The sequence below is a fragment of the Oreochromis niloticus genome, linkage group LG3, assembly GCF_001858045.2.
Source record: "Oreochromis niloticus isolate F11D_XX linkage group LG3, O_niloticus_UMD_NMBU, whole genome shotgun sequence".
Taxonomy (NCBI): Eukaryota; Metazoa; Chordata; class Actinopteri; order Cichliformes; family Cichlidae; genus Oreochromis; species Oreochromis niloticus.
This window is the reverse complement of record NC_031967.2, coordinates 5820031-5841620: the sequence shown is the minus strand read 5'-3', so window position 1 is coordinate 5841620 and position 21590 is coordinate 5820031.

Genomic DNA, 21590 nt, shown 5'->3' with positions numbered 1-21590 from the left:
AGCACCCATGTTAAGCTCTGCAGAATTGCTAATAAGTTAATTGAGGGCTTCTTAAGACTGTGTAGGTGACATTGAGAGGAAGATTGGCCTCACTCTGTGTGAGAATGAGCTTTGCATAATATTTAATGGCCACTTATTCTCTAAATAGTGTAGCTGTAAAGACTTCTGGGCTCATATTGTCTTACATGCACGTGTGTCACACAGACGCACACACACACACGCACACACACACACACACACATGTTCACATAGATTTACAGAACAAAACATGCAGACTTTCCTGCTAGGACTATGGTGTCAGTATTAATTAAACACGCTGGCTCCCATGGGGGGGAGCTGTGTGTGTATGTGTGTGATCAATAACCTTCTGCATCATGGACCGAGCTGAGGTTTTAAGGATGAAATCGACTACATTAGAATTGTGACTGCTATTTCCTCTATCACATACACACTTCCATTGCGGTGCAAAGGTAATAGACTGTTTTTATCGTATGATGTATGCGTGTCTGTGTGTGTGTTTGTGGTCAGACAGGTTGACAGTGCATGCACAGAGTCAGAGAGAAGGAGTCAAGCAGGCAGGCAGCAGCTGTATTGGGACTTCCCTTTGGGGCCAAAGGTTTCCTGCCTCTCTTTCTCTCTTCCCCGTCTCTTTGCTTCTCTTGGATCTTCCCCCCCAGAGGCTTTGTGTAGACAGGAGAGACTTCCATCCACACACTCACGCTTCCTTCATAGCAGACCAATTCAACACCCACCAACAGGCCATAGATGGTTGTCTAAGTGTCAGAAGAAATATACAGTAAAGTGAAATATTCAAAGGGAGGTCTAGTATGGTAATTCAGCCTCTTGAGTTTCTGTTTTGCTCCAGTTATGTGAGTGTGGGCTTGTGTGCATGCTTTTTGGATATCGGCAGGACAGCTTGATTGGCTAGCTGTCCAATGTCAGAATCCCCACAACAGATCAACCTTGAACAACCTTTCTGTCCACTGGATAAGGTCCACTTACCTCCGAAAGCTCTTATCTCATTCACTCATTCCCTGCAGTGAGGAAAGTGGGGAGAGATACTGCAGAGTGGCTTCCTTTTGAAAGCTTTAAAACTAGTACAGGATACTGTTACTTATTAAGAATTTTGAATTGCAACTTGATTGACAAACTGAAGCAAACTGATCACTATCAAATGCTTATCCAATGTTATAATGAATGTACTATCACTAAACAAATCTGTTATTTGCTGTTTGTGGAGAATGGGTTTGCATCACCCAGATTTTGTACTGGTAACAGTTAAATCTTTATAGATACCACATCAGTTTTGCACTTTCAATCGTGAAAGTAATTTTATATATAGCTTTTCCACTCTTACTGAGGACTCAAAGCACCTTTAGAGCCATTCAGACAGACAGTGACACAGCACTTCACTGTATGACTTCATGCACTTTTTACCTATCACGCACAACACATTCAATATCAGTAACCTGTTCAAGGACACTTTGACACAAGGTCCAAGTTATCAAAAGATAACTGGCTCAGTTGGTAGACGATCGGCTCTACCTCCTGAGCTACAGCCGCCACAAGCCTTCCCGAGAGTTAAGTTATCATGGGTAATTTGCCCCTGATAGGGCCTCCAAATGAGCAAATTGGTCCTGAGTAAGGCCCAGACAGAGTGTAATTCTAATGACTCTTATGATGAATATAAAAAGAAAATGTTACCTCACTGTGGGTAGTGACAGAAAGAATAAGATTGTGGATACACGCGGTGTGAGCTTTCTCAAAGAAGTGTGTATGGGCTCCCTTACAGATTTCAATTCAGAAGGGGCTCATAATGGAGACAGTAGATTCTCTTCCTCATTCATATTCATTCATTGAATAGACCACCTATTCATTTAGGGTGGTCTAGGCATCTGATCAGGATGCCTCCTGGATTCCTTCCAGATGTGTCTATGAAAAGCGCTTAATAAATAAACTTTACTTTACTATGTGGTGTTGTAGGTTCAGGAAGACCCTGAGGCAGGCCAACGACATGGTTGGCTCGTGAACAATGTGCTCCTGGCAAAGCTGTGGGGTGGCTGGGAAGTTGGAGCAGTGGGCCTGCTTATACTGTTGGCCCTGCACCCTGGACGGCATAGAAAATGGGCAGATGAATGGATGGATCAGTGACACTTGCTTTTTTGTTATAGTTCAAAGACTATGTTATGATAAAACTTCAAACTGCGTTTGATTCAAGACTGGTGGGCCCATCTTTCTAACCGACTGGGTAAAGTAAGTTAGCCTTAAAGCAGAAGATGTTTTGGTGATCTTGGTATGTGAACAAGATTTTTGGAAAATGTGCACAGTTGTCCCATTCTTATAGGAGGTCAAGTCTTCACTCCCTTCATCACGGTTGGCTATTCACTCTGCCCTCAAGTGAAACTGTCCAGAATGACTATAAACACATTTTAAGTACTGATTCAGAGACCATAAGGCAGCCCTTGCCCACCCCATTATGTTACTGGCAGTGATGTAGCCTGACAATGCTGTAGCTGATTTGTGCCTTCTCAGCAACGTAATTACACATCAGACTTAAGCAGCTGTGGAGATACCAGGTGAAGACAGCAAGAGCTGTAATTAGCTAGCTTGCGTTTACTGATGCTAGTGGAGACTACACTGCAAAAACTCAAAATCTTACCAAGAGTATTTGTCTTATTTCTAGTCAAAATTATCTCATTACACTTAAAATAAGACAGAATCAGCTAAAGGGCAACATTTCAGTAAGCTAAAGGAACTTGTTTCAAGACAGTAAATCTTAAAACTAGAAAAAAACTAGACATTTTTCACTTGTTTCATTGGCAGATTTTTTTTTACTTATTACAAGATATTTTAGCTTGAAATAAGTGAAAAATCTGCCAATGAAACAACTGAAAATTGTCTAGTTTTTTTCTAGTTTTAAGATTTACTGATTTTGACTAGAAATAAGACAAATACTCTTGGTAAGATTTTGAGTTTTTGCAGTGTAGCTAGTGGAGTAAAAAAAAAAAAATCAAGTAAAAAAACGTGCTTAATTTTAAAAGTTGGTACAAAAAACACCTTATCATAACATAACACAAAAGAATCAAGCAACATACATATAGTACCTTTGGTATGTAACTACACTTCAGACTACCTCACACTCTTCAGTCAGCCAGTATCACAGAGTGCGGGGTCTTTATTTTTAACAGTGCTTTATACAATTGAGAAAATTCAGAGGTTTTTATATATAACGGACACACAGGTGAAATACAGGACTATTTCTTAACATTTTTACCCTATGACACTGCTTAAATAAAATATCTGGAGGCTTCCTACACAACTGCTCTGGCATATTAAAAACAATTCTATTATTGCTATCAGGCAGGCATCTCTGGCACTGAAATCAGAGCAGTAATTTGAAGCGATAACACCCAATTTGTATGAATTTGTTCAAGTTGGAAATGAAGCTCATTACGCTTGAGGTCTTGTTAAACCCCAAGTGAGAGAAGGAACATGAATTTGAAATGCTTTTGAAATACAGATGGGTTGCTCCATGTTGCTAAATGAAAATGTGAAAGCCTTGCAAATCAAATCATGACCAGTCTGGAGAAATCACTTCAGTGCTGTGTTACATTCTTCTCTCCAGGAAATATCACCCAAGTGTAACAGTTCATTTTATCCTAAGGAGCCATGTATACCGCCAATAAGAGCACTGTAAATGCACATGAGTCGAGATTCATGTGCAAGGAGCTCAATCACTGAGCTTTGTAATGAAGAAAGAGCACACAATGCAGGATTACCAATTCCACACACAGCTGGAGTGCCTGCTGTGAATGATACCTGCTCCATGTATAGTGATTTTGTTAAGTGAATCTCTGCTTTCTCCTGCAACCCCAATCTCAGCTGTTCTGTCATGCTGGACAAGCGGTTATTGAGTAAAAGATTGAAAGTAAGAAAGAAGAGATTGGGTGAGAAGACTGGAGAAAGAGAGGGAGGGGTGCAAGGGCAAGAGCCTCGGCTGAAAAAAAAGCAGAACCACGAGGGCATAGGATGAATGCGGGGAAAGGCAGAGGATGACAGAAGGTAGATGAGTGAGAGAATGAAGTGTTGGGATAATATGAAGGAAAGACAAAGAGGGATGGACGGACTTGACTGAATAAATAAGAAACGTATCCTGACAGAGACAGTACAGGCAAAGTGAGAGACTGCCATGGGAAGCAAAAGATGTGGTGGAAGGAGAGGAGAGGACGGCACTGCTCTGCTGCTTGCTATTCCAGGTGTCATCTTTTCCAGTCGCTGCTGATTAGTGCCTGAACATATCTCCTGGGGAGAAAATTAAATATTGATCTATTTTTCTCTCTTCATTCTAACTCCCATCCTCTCTTTTTTTACTCAGCTTCTTTTTTGTATAGACAAGACCACAACAGATGGAATTTCTAATGTGACTGACTGCTCAGGGGAAAGCTTTTCACATATGACAGAAGAAAAAAAACAAAAAACACCTTGCCCCCAGTGGGCTTAAATTCGCTCACCCAATGGCTTGTTCTTTTTTGGCACCCGTTCTGGGCAGTGAAAGCTGCTCTCAATTGCATATTTGCCAAGACTTTGTCCGTACTCCCATTGCATGTCATGTCAAAGTCCAAAAATACACATTTCATTTGTCTTTGTTGAGCTCTGCATCTGATCTTAAGGAAAATTAGTCAATAAAGGTTTTACTGTGTTCACCACCTATCTGCTGCTATGGATGGATGGATTGAAAGTGGAAGGAAACAAGTGTAAGAGAGGGGGATCATGATGGTGGTCAGACAGCACTGCCATAAATCCCTGAGTGCAAACAGTTGTCTGTGGTAAGGCCATTGCATTGCCATTGATTACTTCTGAAAGTACACAGAAGTACACAAGGACATAAGGATACCATATGACCAGAAGGTGGATCATATATAAAAGGCAAAATAATAAAACTATTAATATCCTTCACGCCCGGTGCAGCCTCCTATCCTCTCAGTGGTATCATAAATTCACCTGCTCCACCTGAGTCCTCTGGGTGGCATAAAAAGAACAGCCAAGCATTTAAATCCTCTCCTTTATGCCCCTTGTCCCTCCTCCTCTCCCCCATGTCCTGTTCTTCTCTGCGGAGCACTGGCTTTCATTGTGACGGCCTCAGCCGTGAGGGCCCAGAGTGGTTGTGACAGGCCAGGATAGCAGCCGTTCCCCGCTGTCTAGGAGGATTAGGCCTACTTTTTCAGGATGACTCGGGGAAGCCTCCTGGCCCCCTTACCTGGCTTCTATAGGGTTTCCTCCATATGACAGGATAGACAAGGCCACTATAAAGTTTGGACATGAAGTGCAGTTGTGATGATTTGAAGAATTTTAAAATGCGTTGATCTTGGATCCTGTGTCATTAATTGCAATTAAATATTAACAACATGGATTTATGCTACTTTGCCACCGTCTCCTAGAGGTGCTGCAGCACATGCACTTGTTTCGGATGAAATAAACAACACAGATGTTAGAGTTTAGAGTAATTACTGTACAAAAACAAGACTGTGGTATGGGCAGAAGGACTAGAAGCCTCCTCCGCACTACAAAGTGTGTTATACCATACGCTATGGACTGTTTAATGGAGCGCAACAACAAGTGAGCCAGCTAGTTTCATCACTGCAAACACCTGTAGGCTGAATAGACGTGATGCCATTGTTTGAATCAAAAATGAGTGTCATTAATTTTTGTTTTCTGCACAAAGTTTATTTTTCTATGTAAAAACAGCAACCAGAAACAGAGCAATTTTGCTTATTTACGGTACCCATTTTCAACAGGTATGGTGTGATAAGATAGTTATTTTGAACAAAATCTGTCTGAAATTATATCTGTTTAAACCAGATGATACACATTGATACACGATACACTCTCTTCCTATCTATTATGTTGTAGATAGCGACATATATCCTGCCCATGAAATAACAAATGCCAAAGCAGGTAGATGATTGCTTTTGAAAGTACACAGAGGTTCACAGGGGCACGATGCCATGTAATCAAAAGCTGAACTCAAGTTGTTAGCTAGCTAGTTTTTTGATCACAATCACAAGTCAACCCAACAAAGGTATCGCTCCTAGTAAAATATATGTAACACTGGCTTCTAAGATATATTAGTAAACTATGTGTTAAGGTGGCAAATGTTTTATATGAAACAGCAACAAGGTACAGTACTAAATAAATGTTTCATGTAACGTTAAGTTTTCACTGTGGATAGCCAGATTTCTTTTGTTTTCAGGAATAATTATAACTGATATGTTCCAGTACTCTGTACTGATGCCCAGCACAACTATATACACCACAGTCCTGCAAATACCCCCTGTGGCCATATACGCGCTTCTTGCCACGAAAAACGGTGCATAGCTGCTTTAGTAGGATGTATGTATGAAATGCGTATGTAACATGTTTAGTTTTTGCTATATGAATCTACTAATTAACTTTCAAGTTGTTGTGTAATTACAGTGTGTGATAATATGTAAATGAAAGGCAAATATGTGATGGTTAGTTTTTTTTAGTTTGCTCATGAAAAATGGATTGAATCTAGGAAAGCTCATTAAGCTTGAAGCTCAAGCTGTGCAAATATTTCACTTTGAAAGTAAAAGTTAAATGATTTTTTGAAACAAACATTCAGTTAAGTGAACAATCTGACCGTGATGAGACTTAACACAAATAGAGACGTCATTAAATAAATAAATAAACATTAAGAATACATGAAAAATGAATGAATGAATAAATAATGAAGCCAAAATGTCTGCAATCCTTATGTGCAGTAGAGTCTCTTGTGCTAAATGTCAAATGCATGTGGGCAAACCTGTACAACTTCTCCTGTGTGCTCATTTGCATTTATAACTGATATGAATCTCCCTAGTTTGTCCCTTGTCAATAATTTTCCCCCAAGAGATGCCAGGACGTTGGAACTGGCTTCATTCACAGTCACAGGCAGAGCATCAGCTGGCTATGTCTGCTGTATGTAAAAGAGCAGTGTGAAATTATGAAATTATCAAGTCATCATAGACTGTGGACCAATTGTTCAGTGTGAAATGGATTAAATCGTGCCATTTGCCTCAGCGTGGAGTCTAATATCTGCTATACAGCAAATGCACTCAGAATGACAAAGCAACTGTAAAGTAATTGTTAAAGCAATCAGTGCGCTGCAACATCTCTGTGGTCCAGCTGAACCAAATACACCACCGTGCTATTCTAAAATTAAGAAGACAAAGTTGCATCACTGGCATATATTGTTCCACAAATGCTGAAACCACATACTGTATGTGCAGTAATTTTTTGTATTTTTTATCTTATTTGAACGGATTTAGGTTTGATGTCACACTACGAATAAATCAAAGTTCTGCAGCTAAGCTGCTTGGGAAGGTTTACAGTGGCAGGCAAGACTAATTTCTGCACATAAAAACCGAATGTTTGTCTGCCGTCTGATTTTAGTTTTCTCATCATCTGTCAAGGCCTTTTAATAACAATGTGACTTCTACATGCTTTTGTTAGGTTATTCTTAGAAAGAAAGAAAGAAGAAAAAAGAAAGAAAGAAACTGCTTGCCAAGCAGGGGTCGTTTAAGGGTGGCCAATCATCCAATTATCTGGATAAAACAGGTGGCACCTCATTGGGAAAGCTCATTAAAATGGCGTTCAGTCTCAGCTCTTGGCTGCCTCTGGAAATGAAAGCACATTTCCTGTTTGGCCTGTTCAGATTTTTCAAATAAAGTCAGGCTCTGTAGAGGAAAGGCTTTCCCTGACACTGAATAATTGGATGTTTGGATCTCAGGCAGTCAAGATTTACTTGCTATTTCTTTTGTGGAAGCTACAGTGGACTGGTCATCATGATGGAGTCTGGTCCTGGGCCTTGGGCTTTGTCAGCCGAGTGAAGCATCCCATCTGTTCTGGAGTCAACCTTTTAATGCAAGAGCTGTTTTGCTGTTTTCCCCCTCAATCTCATGAGTTTACAGTATCTGCTTGATGGCTCTTTATGGTGCATGAAAGTTCAAAATGAACTTGTGGATCGAGGTGACCACACCAAATACACACACACACACGTATTATATAGGTGTTTTTCTGCCCAGAGCTTTTGAGGGCTGTTGGCTTTTTCTCTGGTAGCAGAGGTAGTAAGAAGAATCACACTCTGGCATTTTTTCCTTTAACGCAAATGGTCCATAAAAACAAAGGTCAGGCATTTTTTCATAGCGATTGTTCACCAATGTGGAAAAGAGAAGTCGATTGGGGAAAAAGTGAGAATTGGTTTGCAAGCGCCTGCTTTACAGTTGCCATGTCAGGGCCAATAAGTCTTAATGGCTATACGGGGCAAACAGGAAAGAAAACAACACAGTGTTCACACAGGATTTTTTCTTCTAAATAGTTGTATTTAACTGGTTAATACCACTCATTCATTACAGTGATAATGCCATATTATTTTCTTAAATACTCTTAAAACCATCATCACATTCATCTCTGAGTTGGCACCTGAGCTTAATAACACTGCAAACATCAACAGCGCAGCCTCAGCACAGCCTCAGTCCTATTAGTAACACCAAATATCAGTCTGTTAGTGTTTAAACTAGTGACACTTTTAAATTAAGTGATGATGATTCCAGAGCTGAAGGAGATCTTATCAGCTTCTCCTACATTGAACCCTTTTTATTTTAAATGTAAATAACATATATAAAACATGTGTTTTCATTCTTTTATTGATTGCTATATTTCTCTCTACACAACTTCTACTCCACTGTCCTTTACAAGTTTACTTTTAATAACCACTTTTCCACTTCCACTACGAAGCAGATACTGTCCCTGTCAGTGGCCTTTTACCAACAAATATACCTGACATTTGAATGCACACATTAAAGTGTGTGTCCTTGCCCTACTGTATAGATACATGGATGTAATAGGGACTTCTGAGAATGCTTATTATCTACCTGTATGGGTGTGTGGGTTGACAAATTGAGGGTCAGCTACTGTGGAAAGGTCAGGTCCCCCGTCAGGCAGAAGTGGCGGTCCTTGTTTATTGTACCCTTTGGAGTTACTCAAGTCCTGTAGTGATTTACAGTTACTAATGTTTTTCATACTGTCTTACATATAACGACATGACATTAATAGCAGTCACTTTTTCATAACACGTTACTAATAATACAAGAGCCTTTGTTTCGTCTGTATCAGCAGCTGTTTAACCCAACTGCCTCAAACTTGGCAGGTGTTTTGCTGGTGATTGAAGTAAACACAGGGATGAGGTTGTTTGAATACTCATATTTCAGCTAAAATTTGTTTAACACTGTATAATATGGCTAAAGGTGTAATTAAATGAATTGTTGGTATACTTTATTTGAAATTCCAACTAATTATATTTACCTACAAATACTTAAATGCAAGTAAACTAGAATAAGGGGACAACAAGTCAGCTTTTTACAAGAAAGAAAAAAATTATTATACTATAAGTACATTTAAATAGCTTGTCAGTAATTTTATTTAGCACATGGGTAATTTTAAATATTGTAAGCAATTGTCAGTGTCAGGTATTTTAAGGAATGCCTAAATTCTGGGTTTTTTACAGGAAATGAAACAAAAATTATACAAGATATATATTATATACAATACCACGAATTACCAAAATTACTTGTTAAAATTATTTACTTATTTACTTACTGCTTGATACCCTTTTATGTCTGCCTTATGTTTCTAAGATTTGTAAATAAATAAATTACATTGCAATTTCAAATAAAATACATTGAAATTCAATTCAATTACAATGGAATTGTGGCCCTTGTTGAGGGCCATATCACCAAGTGTTACCAAAAGTTATTCTGAGATCATTTTTGCGAAAATTAATCTCTTAGCTCACTTTAATTTCCCACTATGATACCTGCAAAAGTGAAAGATAGCTGTGTGTTTATTTGATTTTTCTTTCTGACTTTTACTTTTGCTTGATGACTAAATGATAAATATACTGTTTTTTATAAAGCACTTTTCTACCTGAGCACACAAAGTGCCTTATACAACATGCCTCATCCTACTTTTAAGTGCTTTTTATCATTCATGCTCCAACAGATGCATCAGAGAAACCTGAGGTTAGTATCTTACCTTAGAATATTTAGCATGCACACTGGAGCAGCCAGGGGTCGAAACCACCAACCTTCTGATTAGCAAGTGATCTGCGCTACCTTTAGAGCTACAGCCACCCCCAGTAAACGGTTTGCTAGAAAGCTTCAAACCACAAAAATGTTTTGACAGGTTTGGACAGAGGTGGCAAAAGTACAAACATTCTGTACGTAGGTAGAAGTTCAGATACTACTGTCCAGTAAAAGTACTGATTCAAATTCCAGACTCAAGTAAAAAAAATACAGCCTCTGAAATGTACTCAGAGTAAGAAAGTAAACAGTAGCTTTTGGAGGATGTTTCTACCAGCTATTTTTGTGCAAAGCTAACTGAGCCCTGAGCCATATTAATGTATTAATGTACCAGTAAAATAATATCAGTATATGGGGATAAATACTTTATTTCACTCTGAATTTTAATTCTAATAAATTTTCTCAGTTTGAATCATTTGTGTAGAACATTAAAAATAAAAAAAAAGAACTTTTCTATTTTCTTTGCCTCTAAACAGGAAAATGAGTACAGTCAGAGTATTTTCATGCAACTTTCAAATAACACATTTAGTCTGCCTCAGTTTGTTTTGCAGCACATTTCACAACATAAAAAAAATAATATCACTTGTACAAACTTAAAATGTGATTTAAAAACATGAGCATTTACATGTAATCTTTACATTTCCAGTTTATCAAACCCCACTGTACCAGTCCTTACCATTAAATCTAACATCTCTTCTTCCTCTCCTGTCCTGTCTTTCTTATCTTTCTCCATCTCTGAGTGAAGTCTTTCCTTCTTTTATCTCCCTGTGAAATACAGCAGCTGGACCTTTAGCTAGCAACACGCTGTGTGACAAACTGCACACAAACAGTTTGCTGATGTTTTTTGAGCTGATAAAAATGTTGCATTTGAAATTAATAAACGAATAGGACTGCCTTTCACGTCTTACTGTTTATGATGTGTGATGGCTGCCCTCAAATGCATTAAACCAAAAGTAACAAGCCTGTTTTGAAAATGTAAGGAGTAGAAACTGCAGATATTCGTTTAAAAATGTAGGGAGTAAAAGTAAAAAGTTATCAGAAAAAAATACTCAAGTACAGATACCCAAAAAATCTACTTAAATAGAACAACAACATTTGAACTTCGTTACTTCACACCTTTGGGTTTGAGACAGCAACAGTAACACGCATGTAAGCATTCAGTGAGTGCATCCTTACAGCTGTCCTCTTTTCAGAAGAGTTTATACTGCCTGCATGTGGGATGTGTTTATGGTACATCCGTAGCTTCAAATAATAAACCTGGGATTGAAACTGTTTCATATATAGGTATTTGTATGAGTCAGTGATTCAACTCACATGTGATATTATGGGCTGTAGCCTTACAGATTATAGCCTCAAGATGATTTCATCACAAAGGTACAAAAAGCTAGTTTATTCATGTGGTTCATCTGTTCCTTGGTGGCTGTTTTACATACTTTTGAGTTCTATAATGAGACTTCCTTAGAATGAGATGTTAAACTAGTGACACATTAAGGTGGTATTCACCCCAAATTCTGACTGTACCCCTACAGGTCTGTTCTAAAGATATGTACTACAACGTTCATGCAGTTATTTTAGTTTTATACCTACTTTTTCCTTTGGGTCAATCTCAGAGCTCAAAAGGCACATGCTTTCTATCAGAAAAGCAAATAAACAGTAAAAAAATCTGTCTAGCACCAAACAGCAGGCACAAAAATGTAGGAACTTGCTGGTGAACTCGGCTGAGCATTACTAATTTAATCATGGACCACAAACAGAGATAAAAAGGGAGAGTAAATATTGGATTACCATTCTTGAATGGATAAGAACGCTAATTATAACTCAAAATATACTTGAGAAATAAGGACAACACCAAGAAATGTAGCTTTCTCACTACCCTTCAGTATAACATAGCCCCTCCCCTAAGCTCTGCTATGGTGAGTATGCTACACATTATCCCAACGCTCAAATGAGACTAACCCATTTAAAGAATTCTTAAACTGCAACAACTGGAGAGAGCTTTAAGAGTGTAGTCAAAGACTTCCCTTAATCGCCTCTATCAGAGGAAGGGAAAGATTTGATTTAGCAAGATGAGGCAAATGGACATCTCTGATGGGATGATAGTTTGAATAACAAATGACATTTGTAGATTTTGTCTTATATTTTCAGTAAGATAGAATCGATCAGCTCTGTTTGCTTAGTCTGAAGGGTAACTGGGCTGGAAGAAAATATGATATGCTGTTTAGTAGCATTGATTCCAGAAGTTCTTCTCCACTGTGTTTTTAAGGTGTTCGGAACACAAAACAATGACATATTATAACAGAATTTGTCTCTATGTGGATGTTAAACACTCACCTTCCTCAGTGTGCTGATATCTCAATCAGTTCTCTAAACTGCTTGTCCAATTCAAGATTACAGGGGGCTGAAGCTTATCTTAGCTATTAAGGGGCAAGAGGACTATCACAGATATGGTAAGCCACAGTACTAGTTAATGAACCTCAAACTAATGCCAGAAGTGAACAAGCATTTTCTTAGAATCTCCTGGTCAAGCTTGCACACCCTCCCTTTCCCTGGGATGCTTTTCCTTCCACGGAGCAAACATTCACACATAAGTGTGTGCCTCCTTTCTCTATGGCATGAAGTTTTAATGACTGCATTCAATCTGGACTACATATTAAAATACAGAATCCAAAAACACTGCCTTTAATGTAACATCAACGGGGGCAACATCACTTCCTGTTCCAAAATGGGACGTTTGCAGACTGTTGTCATGACAACACTTACTGACCTGCAAAAACAAAGTGCTCCAAACTTGTTGTCACTTCCTGTCAACAGAAGTGAGAATGGCATCATTTGTTATTTATCTATGTGTGTGTGTGTGTCTTTGTGTACTCACAGATGTTTCAACCTGAGAGTCGGGCGGGTGTGTGCACGGGTGGTGCTGGTAGAAGGAGGGGTTGGGCTGACTTAGCTGAGTAATTGAGTGTTTAATCCCATCAAAGACTGCTTCATGCTGTCCGCTTCTTCCATAATCTGCCCATAATTACACACTCACAGCATCTCACACACATATGCACAACACAAAGCTGTTCCTGCACACATGTATAGAAAGACACTCACACAGGCCCCGTTCAGCATTAAAAACAGTTTATCTTAAGGGTATTGATTATATTGATAAATGATAAATTGAAACATCTAATATGTGTCCACAGTTTCATAGCACTGACGACTGTCTGTCACGTTTACTATTCTAAAGGTGGCTGCTCATTAAGCATGGTCAAAGTTTCACATAACGAGGCCAACATCTGTGCAACATCCGTGTGAGCCAAAAGCTCAGGCATCCGACTGTTTTGATACTTATTTTACTCTTGGCTCTGCATGATGTGAGTTAGCGATGATAGCCCTCACATGGGCACCAAGGCTCTGGCAGCAAGAGCATATGCCCCACCCACTTTCCGTTCTTCTTCTTCTTTTTTTTTCCTAAAGGGACAGCCAATCAGAAGAAAGCTGGCTTACAGGGAGCTAAAGCAGCTTATTTCAGACAGTGGATTAACCAAGGGGCTAAGCAAAGGCCCAGTATGAGATAAAAAGGATTATTTTAAACTGTGAATCATGCACAGCTGTTCCAGTAGACTCTAGGTGAGAAAATATGCCCTCTAAAATGAGCATATTAGGTTCCATTTAGTAAAGACTTTTATGGGCATAGCTCATTCTTTAAGCTAAAATGTGCTGTAATTAGAAGTTGTCTTTCTGTTAGCATGAGTAATGTTGTATAAGAAAATTGGTATTAGGACTTTGAGCTCTGGAATTAATAGTCTTGTGAATTAATGAAAAGCAGCGTTTTCCCATTATTATGCAACTATATGCATAAAGGCACATCAAAATTGCACTGCATATTATCGGTTACATAAGTGAAACTGTGTGCAAGTTTCTTGTCATCTTGTTGATGACACAACATCGACTGTCTTCATCTAGTGTTTGGTATACATTCTATAAAAATCCCAGATTAATATCTTCCTCCATTCTTTATAATATCGTTCCTGCCACTCACTTTATATGACTTTTTTCCCGTTGCAGAGAGAAATCCATTAGTGTCCGTATTTGGTTTCAGGTTGTCCACAGAGATACAAAACCATTCATCTGTCACAGTATGATATATATGCTACACAGTGAATGAAACCCACTCTTAACCCGTGGGTCAGTGCAGTGAATCGCTGCACTGACACATCTTTGATCAAGCTACTAAATGGCTTGAACAGGATAGTTGTCCCACATAAATCCTAAATGATCCAGGAAAGCCAAAGAAAAGGAGGAAAAGGAGGTGTTTTTTCTTAGCCTGGCATGGCCAAAGGGGCTAGCACTGATGGTAGTAAATAATATGGTAAATACTGACGCTTTTATTCCTGAACACTCCCATCTGTCTGGCCCAGGGAGAGAAAATAAATACTGGTGGAGTGGAAGAGGCAGAGGGAGTGTGATGAACCAGCAGGACCCACAGCAGATTAGAAATGCAGACTTTTGACTAGAGGCGCCCTGAAACCTATATCAGCCTGGAAAAAAATTGGTAGGGAAAAATGAGTGTGTAAAACCTTCTCTGCATCATCAACCATCATCAACGTGACCATGAGCAAAGCTCTTCATCCACCAGATTGCTTCTCTAGAGCTGCTGGTACATTGCTCTGCAAAATCTACACGTGAATGTGCTTCAGAATGTGAAGTAAGTAAATGCAATTAGAAAATTAATAAAACATAATTAATGTTATAATTATGTTTCAGTTAACACAAATTACATTAGCCAAGTTTTTCTTGGGTTACTAAAAGAATGAGTCAATGAATGGCAATGTTGGTGTGCCAGTCAGTCTACTGCTTTAGTGCAGATTTAATATTTTGTTCAAAGAATTTGGTAAAGACAGGCTGAATCCTGAAAATAAATAAATGAATTCTATTGGAATAGAAACCCTTACAGTTTTGTTTAAATATTCATGGCTCTTTTATGTCTTGCATACGGCACCATCATCACTTAAAATTTTTAATTTAGTCACATTTTCAACCAGTGTACCCGCAACTTCAGTCCAAGGGAATTAAAAGCTTCCACAGAAATTTCATTAATTGCATTTTCATTGCAGTGCAAAGTCCAAAAAAGTTTTGGGAAATTAGACTTGTATTTAAAAAAAAAGCAATGTCTGTTTCTGAAAATTCTTCCACTCATTTGTAGTGAGAGGATATAATGCAGAGGACCAGTATATTATACACTACCAGTCAACATTTTGGACACACCTTCTCATTTAATTGTTTTTCATGACTATTTACATTGTAGATTCTCACTGAAAGCATCAAAACTATGAATGAACACATATGGAATTATGTAATAAACAAAAAAGTGTGAAATAACTTAAAACATTAAAACATGTTTTAAGTTTTAAGCAGCTGGATAGTGTAGTGGTAAGACTACACACATCGGGAGCAGGTGTCGCAAGTTTGGTTCTCACCCGGTATCCAGTAAGGGTCCTGGCTATACCCCTAATGCTAAAAAAACCAGCCCTGGAGTGGCGCAGCCACATCTGCAGCCTGTCCGCAGTTCAGGACACAAGCATTTCACTGCATGTTCACTATATGTTGTACTGTGTATGTGACAAATAAAATTTGTATATTATGGATTCTTCAAAATAGCCCCCCTTTGCTTTGATTACTGCTTTGCACACTCTTGGCATTCTCTCAGTGAGCTTCTTTATGAGTCACCTGAAATGGTTTTCCAGCAGTCTTGAAGGAGTTCCCAGAGATGCTGAGCACTTGTTGGCCCTTTTGCCTTCACTCTGCGGTTCATCTCATCCCAAACCATCTTCATTGGGTTTAGGTCAGGTGACTGTGAAGGGCACTCACTCTCCTTCTTGGTCACATAGCCTTTACACAGCCTGGAGGTGTGTTTGGGGTCATTGTCCTGTTAAAAAAAATAAATGATCGTCCAACTAAACGCAAACTGGATGGGATGCCATGTCACTGCAGGATGCTGTGGTGGCCATGTTGTTTCTGTGTGGCTTCAATTTTGAATAAATTCCCAACAGTGTCACCAGCAAAGCAACCCCATACCATCCCACCTCTTCCATGATTCAAGGTGGGAACAATGCATGTAGAGACCATCCGTTCACGTTTTCTGCATTGCACAAAGACACGGCGGGTGGAATCAAAGATCTCAAATTCAGACTCATCAGACCAAAGCACAGATTTCCACTGGTCTAATGTCCATTCCTTGTGTTTCTTGGCCCAAACAAATCTTGTCTGCTTTTTTCTTTTCCTTAGCAGTGGTTTCTTAGCAGCTATTTGACCATAAAGGCCTGATTCACGCAGTCTCCTCGGAACAGTTGATGTAGAGATGTGTCTGCTACTGGAACTCTGTGTGGCATTTATCTGGGCTCTAATCTGAGGTGTTGTTAACTTGCGATTTCTGAGGCTGGTGACTTGGATGAATATATCCTCAGCTGCAGAGGGGACTCTTGGTCTTCCTTTCCTGGGGTGGTCCTGTGAGTCAGTTTGGTCGTAGCATTGATGGTTTTTGCGACTGCATTTGGGGACACATTGAAACTTTTGGCAATTTTCCGGGCTGACTGACCTTCAGTTCTTAAACTAATGATGGACTATTGTTTCTTTTTACTTGGCTGATTTTTTCTTACCATAATATGAATTCTAACAGTTGTCAAATAGGTCTGTCACCTGTGTACCAACCTGATGTCTACACAACATAACTGATGGTCCCAACCCCATTAAGAAGGCAAGAAATTCCACAAATGAACCACCTGTGAAGTGAAAACCATTTCAGGTGACTACATCACGAAGCTCACTGAGAGAAGGCTAAGAGTTTGCAGCGCTGTCAACAAAGCAAAAGGGAGCTGCTTTCAGGAACATAAAATATGATACACATGTAGAGTTATTTATCATTTTTTCTTTGCTACATAATTCCATATATCTTGCTTCATATATTTCATGTCTTCAGTTTGTATCCACAATGTAGAAAATAGTAAAAAAATTGCGCTGCTGTAGATGTAATTCATTGCTTTACAAATTGGGTCATTGAGTCAGTGCTAGAAAAGAGATGAGTGGTACTAGCAGGTTGAATTAAAAAATGTCTGAAGTGCTAAACTGAAAGTAAATAACTAGGTTTTACAGGGTATTGTGGAGGTCGACCTTGAATCACAGTAGATAAAAATTCAGGGAATACTCAACCAACACTCAAAAACGTTCAGGGCTGCAGGCCCCCTTCAGAAAAGTTGTCTCATTACTTCTAGATGTGGTTTGTGGATATTAACAAACGTAGATGTAACTTATTAAAACTGTAAAGAAAATACAGCATAGTGAAATAAACTTGAGAAAACATTTTGCCTAAAAAAAAATTACAGTATTACTAGTTTTGCCACCTTGGCTTCACAGAAAATATGAGTATCCCTCCATATGTTGATAGTGCTGAATGAGTCCGCTGATGTCACTGCTGTGCAGTTTGTTACATTTGTCCAGGCCATTATTAAAAGCCACTTTAAGTCCTCTGACCATTTGAATAGACTTTTAAAAATTTTAAAAAATATATAAATGAGTCTCTGTGAACTTTAAAGTTTGACAAACACAGATGTTTTCAGTGCATCATCCGGTTTAAATAACTAGCTGCTGGTTGAATTGTGATGCAGTGTTTAGTGTTCTTACTTGAACATAAGTAGGTGAGATCCTACAGGGTGGCTCAACCCTTTTTGTCTAATCGCATGTCTCACTGCACCTTATCTGCTCATTTGCTGTACAAATATAGAATAATTACAGATTTTCAATAAAGGTGTAGTTCAAGAACTTTTACCTTTACATCCTGACTTATCTGTCACAATGGAGATTTATATAAATAATAAAGTGTGCAAATGTGTTTGGTGCCAAGAAATTGCCAAACGGGTGCAGGTGCAAGAAGAATAGACTTTGACAAAAACATAAAAAATGTGTTTACCACTGTGCATTTCATCTCATTCTATCTGCATTTATCTCCCAGAACGTTTCTGATGTACAATGTCATCATTTAGGAGGATCCTACAGAGGAAAAACAGAAATGATAAAACACATGCAAACAAATAAGATTACACTACATACAGAACACAAATCCAAGTGCTATACTCATCCTTACTTAAAACACACCTGTGAAGGAAAAGTATTTGCCCCCTTCCTGATGATTGACCATTTACTGTTGAATCATGAACACTGAACTTAATAGAAGCAAGTGAGGCCTGCAGGTTTTTAGATGTTGTTCTGGGTTCTTTTGTGAAGTCCTGGATGAGCCATTCATGCACCTTTGAAATAACTTTGATACGTTGGGCACTCCTGAGAAGGTTCAACACAGTTTTTTTCCATTTGTGGATAATGACTCATATCTTTCTATACCTTAAAAAGAAATCGTTCTATATCTCAATTCCACTGCATATGTTACATATGGACAGTGATTTCAAATGGCTGATGTAGAACAAAGACTTTTAAGAGAATATAAACATTAGCAGGTAAAACGAGCCTGAATCATTTCAAGAATACAATTAGAACATTTAAACACCACTTGGTTTTGAACAAATATAGACAATAAGATTACATGTGCCATTCAAAATTCACCTCTGGCTAAATATATGGCCACTATTATTCACAAATATTGGCACACTATATGTTCTGTCCCTATTACGAAGAGCTATTTGAGTAAGCTGCAAAAGATTGCGTTCAAAAGACCCCCTCATCTTAGAAGCGTGTCAGTAAAAGCAGAGCTTTCTTCTTCTTCTACTATGTAGGAATCCAAATGCGACAATTCAGCAACGTAATCAGCAATGTAATATTATTCATAAAACCATAGCTCACTGGAGCACCAAAGCCTTAAAAATGGCCTTGTAACATTTTCCAGACTGATAGATATAAATAACTATGTTTCTTATCTGTTCTTGTGTTTCTGTAGATCACAGCATTTGTATAGCTTTTTGAGATATTTTAGCCCACTTTTCAGACAGGTTCAGTTTCAGCTTTTTCTCGATTCAGCAGTAATCATGTCAGGGTGTAGGTGGTGAAATTAAACTTAGCTATCCAAAAAAATGTGGTTAGTCACAGTTATTTCATGATTTAATAAGAGGAGGCAATTACTTTTACAAATGTGGCCAGGTAGACTTAATAAATTAAAACATCATTTAAAAATTGCATTTTGTATTAACTCAGATTACATTTGTGTTTTTTAAAAATTTCTTTAATGTCCTGAAACATTTAAGCATTCCACAAACAAATTAATTACAAAGACCCAATAAGACATCAATAGCACTAGCTTAAAGAGCAAAGAAAGCATTTCTCCTTCTTTTTTCACTTTCACACTTTCACAGACAAAAAGGCAAACAGGTTGTTTTAAGATGATAAAATAGGGATAATGCAAAGGAGTGAAAAATCTGAGAAAAATAGAACTTTTACTTTATTCAAAATTAGCTATAACAGATTATAACGCCTGCAAAGAAAAGGGCTATTGCGTGAATAGAAAGACTTGGAACCTAAAACGTATTCCATAAAAGAGGGACAAATTAAGATAATAACATTTTAAAATGAACCTAATTGAGTGTCTTTTCTGTACGCACTGCAGCAGTTTCAGATTTCATCTCTTTGGCATCTTAGACTGTTTGCATAGAACTCTTAGCCAAATCTAGTGAGATGGAAAGAGTTATTGCATTGAAACTGTTTTAATCTGCCTGCAGTTGGTACAGCAGTTGTAACGTTTTACTCTCTGGCTTTTCATGTATGTACTTTAAAGGCACATAAAGTGTAAATTTAAACTGTGCCTGAAAACAAAACTAACAAAATTAATCTACTGTAAATGAATGGGACAGGAGCAGCAGGAAGGGCCTAAATTAAAGAGGACAGAAAGAAAAAAGGCATGCCAAATATATACACTCATTTATTACAGCAACCACTCACACACGCATACAGACACACACACGTTTACTCATGCTCCGTGAAAAGGTGGAAGTGGGCAAACATGCTTGGTGGCCAGGCTGACCCCTTGTCTTGCTCCAGTGTCTATCAGCTTAGACAGAGAGGGCGCCGGGAGAGGTGGTGAGGGGGAAGGAAGGGGAGGAGAACCATGATAGGACGAAGTAGAGGAGGCAACAGACTGCCAGATCACTGTGTGGCAGAGCAGTGTGGCCTCTGGCACTGTCACAACTGCTGCCACTGCTACTTCTGTGGTTGTTGCTGTCAGATGACGACAGGACAGAGAAAAACAGAGAAAAACAAGTGAGGGTCGGGTTAGGGAGGACAGTGCTGCTGATTGGAAAGACTGCCAGAATATCTTACTTAAGTAGAAATGCTGTCACCTTGTTTTTCTTAATTAGAAGTGAACTTAAACTGGAAATGCTGTAGGGCATACTGCTTGACTTTCCTATAGCATTTACTCGCATAAATCCCTAATAAATCCCATAAAAGCTTTTCAGCTTGGTGCTAAAGTTTTGCAGAGTTCAATAAAGATTAGATGACGGAAATGTTTGAGATTTTATAATGTGTCCTTTGATCTTGACATTGTATCATTTTCCCACTGAAGTTTTGGCTATAACTCACATTTGTGGCTCACATAATTCTATATCTAAACTCACCCGCAATCATAGTAAATATAAAAGCTTCTACAATTCTAATCTGGATAGATGTTGGAGTTTAATATGCTTTGGTCCTCCTCACTCCTCTCATTTTTTATTCTAAACAAATGCTCAGCCCGTCTCTTAAACACTGGAACATGTCCTAAACGTTTCAGGTATAATGCACACTTGCAAACACATAGAAAAAAGCAGATAGCACATTAATTTAGACAACGATGCTGTACAGCTAACACCTAAAACAATTTCCCCAACAGTCATAAAATGTTCAATAATTCAGTGAACAAATGTACTTTATATGAAAAGGAATATGAAATGAAACTGTACAATGCAGGTATGACTTCCCTTTAGAGGAGCATGCTATTAAAGTGAGTAAATCTCTTATTGCTCTTGATGTCAAGGCTGTTGCAAATATAATCACAGCTAGCAAATCATTTTACTTGATAAATATTTGAGCATACACTTCTCCTGTTCTGGAAAAAACACAAGTAAAGAAGCCTTTATATATATATATATATGAGCGGATCACTAATTAGATTGGAAAAGTGATCTTTTCCAATAAGAAAGAGCAAAGATGCAAAAAACTGTTAGTGTTCAATAAGTAGTTACTAAGGAATGCCTGAGAAATGAATCAGTCAGACACTACATTAATACATTAGGTCATGATTTGTCTTAAATAACTATAAATTGATATACTGTAAATGTATTCATTAGTAGATCCTGATTAATGAAATCAGCCACTTACCACAGAAATAAGGACCTTTAACATTAACTTACTTAATTGTTAGTTTCTCTGTGTGCACTCTCATGAAGGAGTTCTAGACCTCTTAGGATCTATTAATGCTCCACTTCGCTT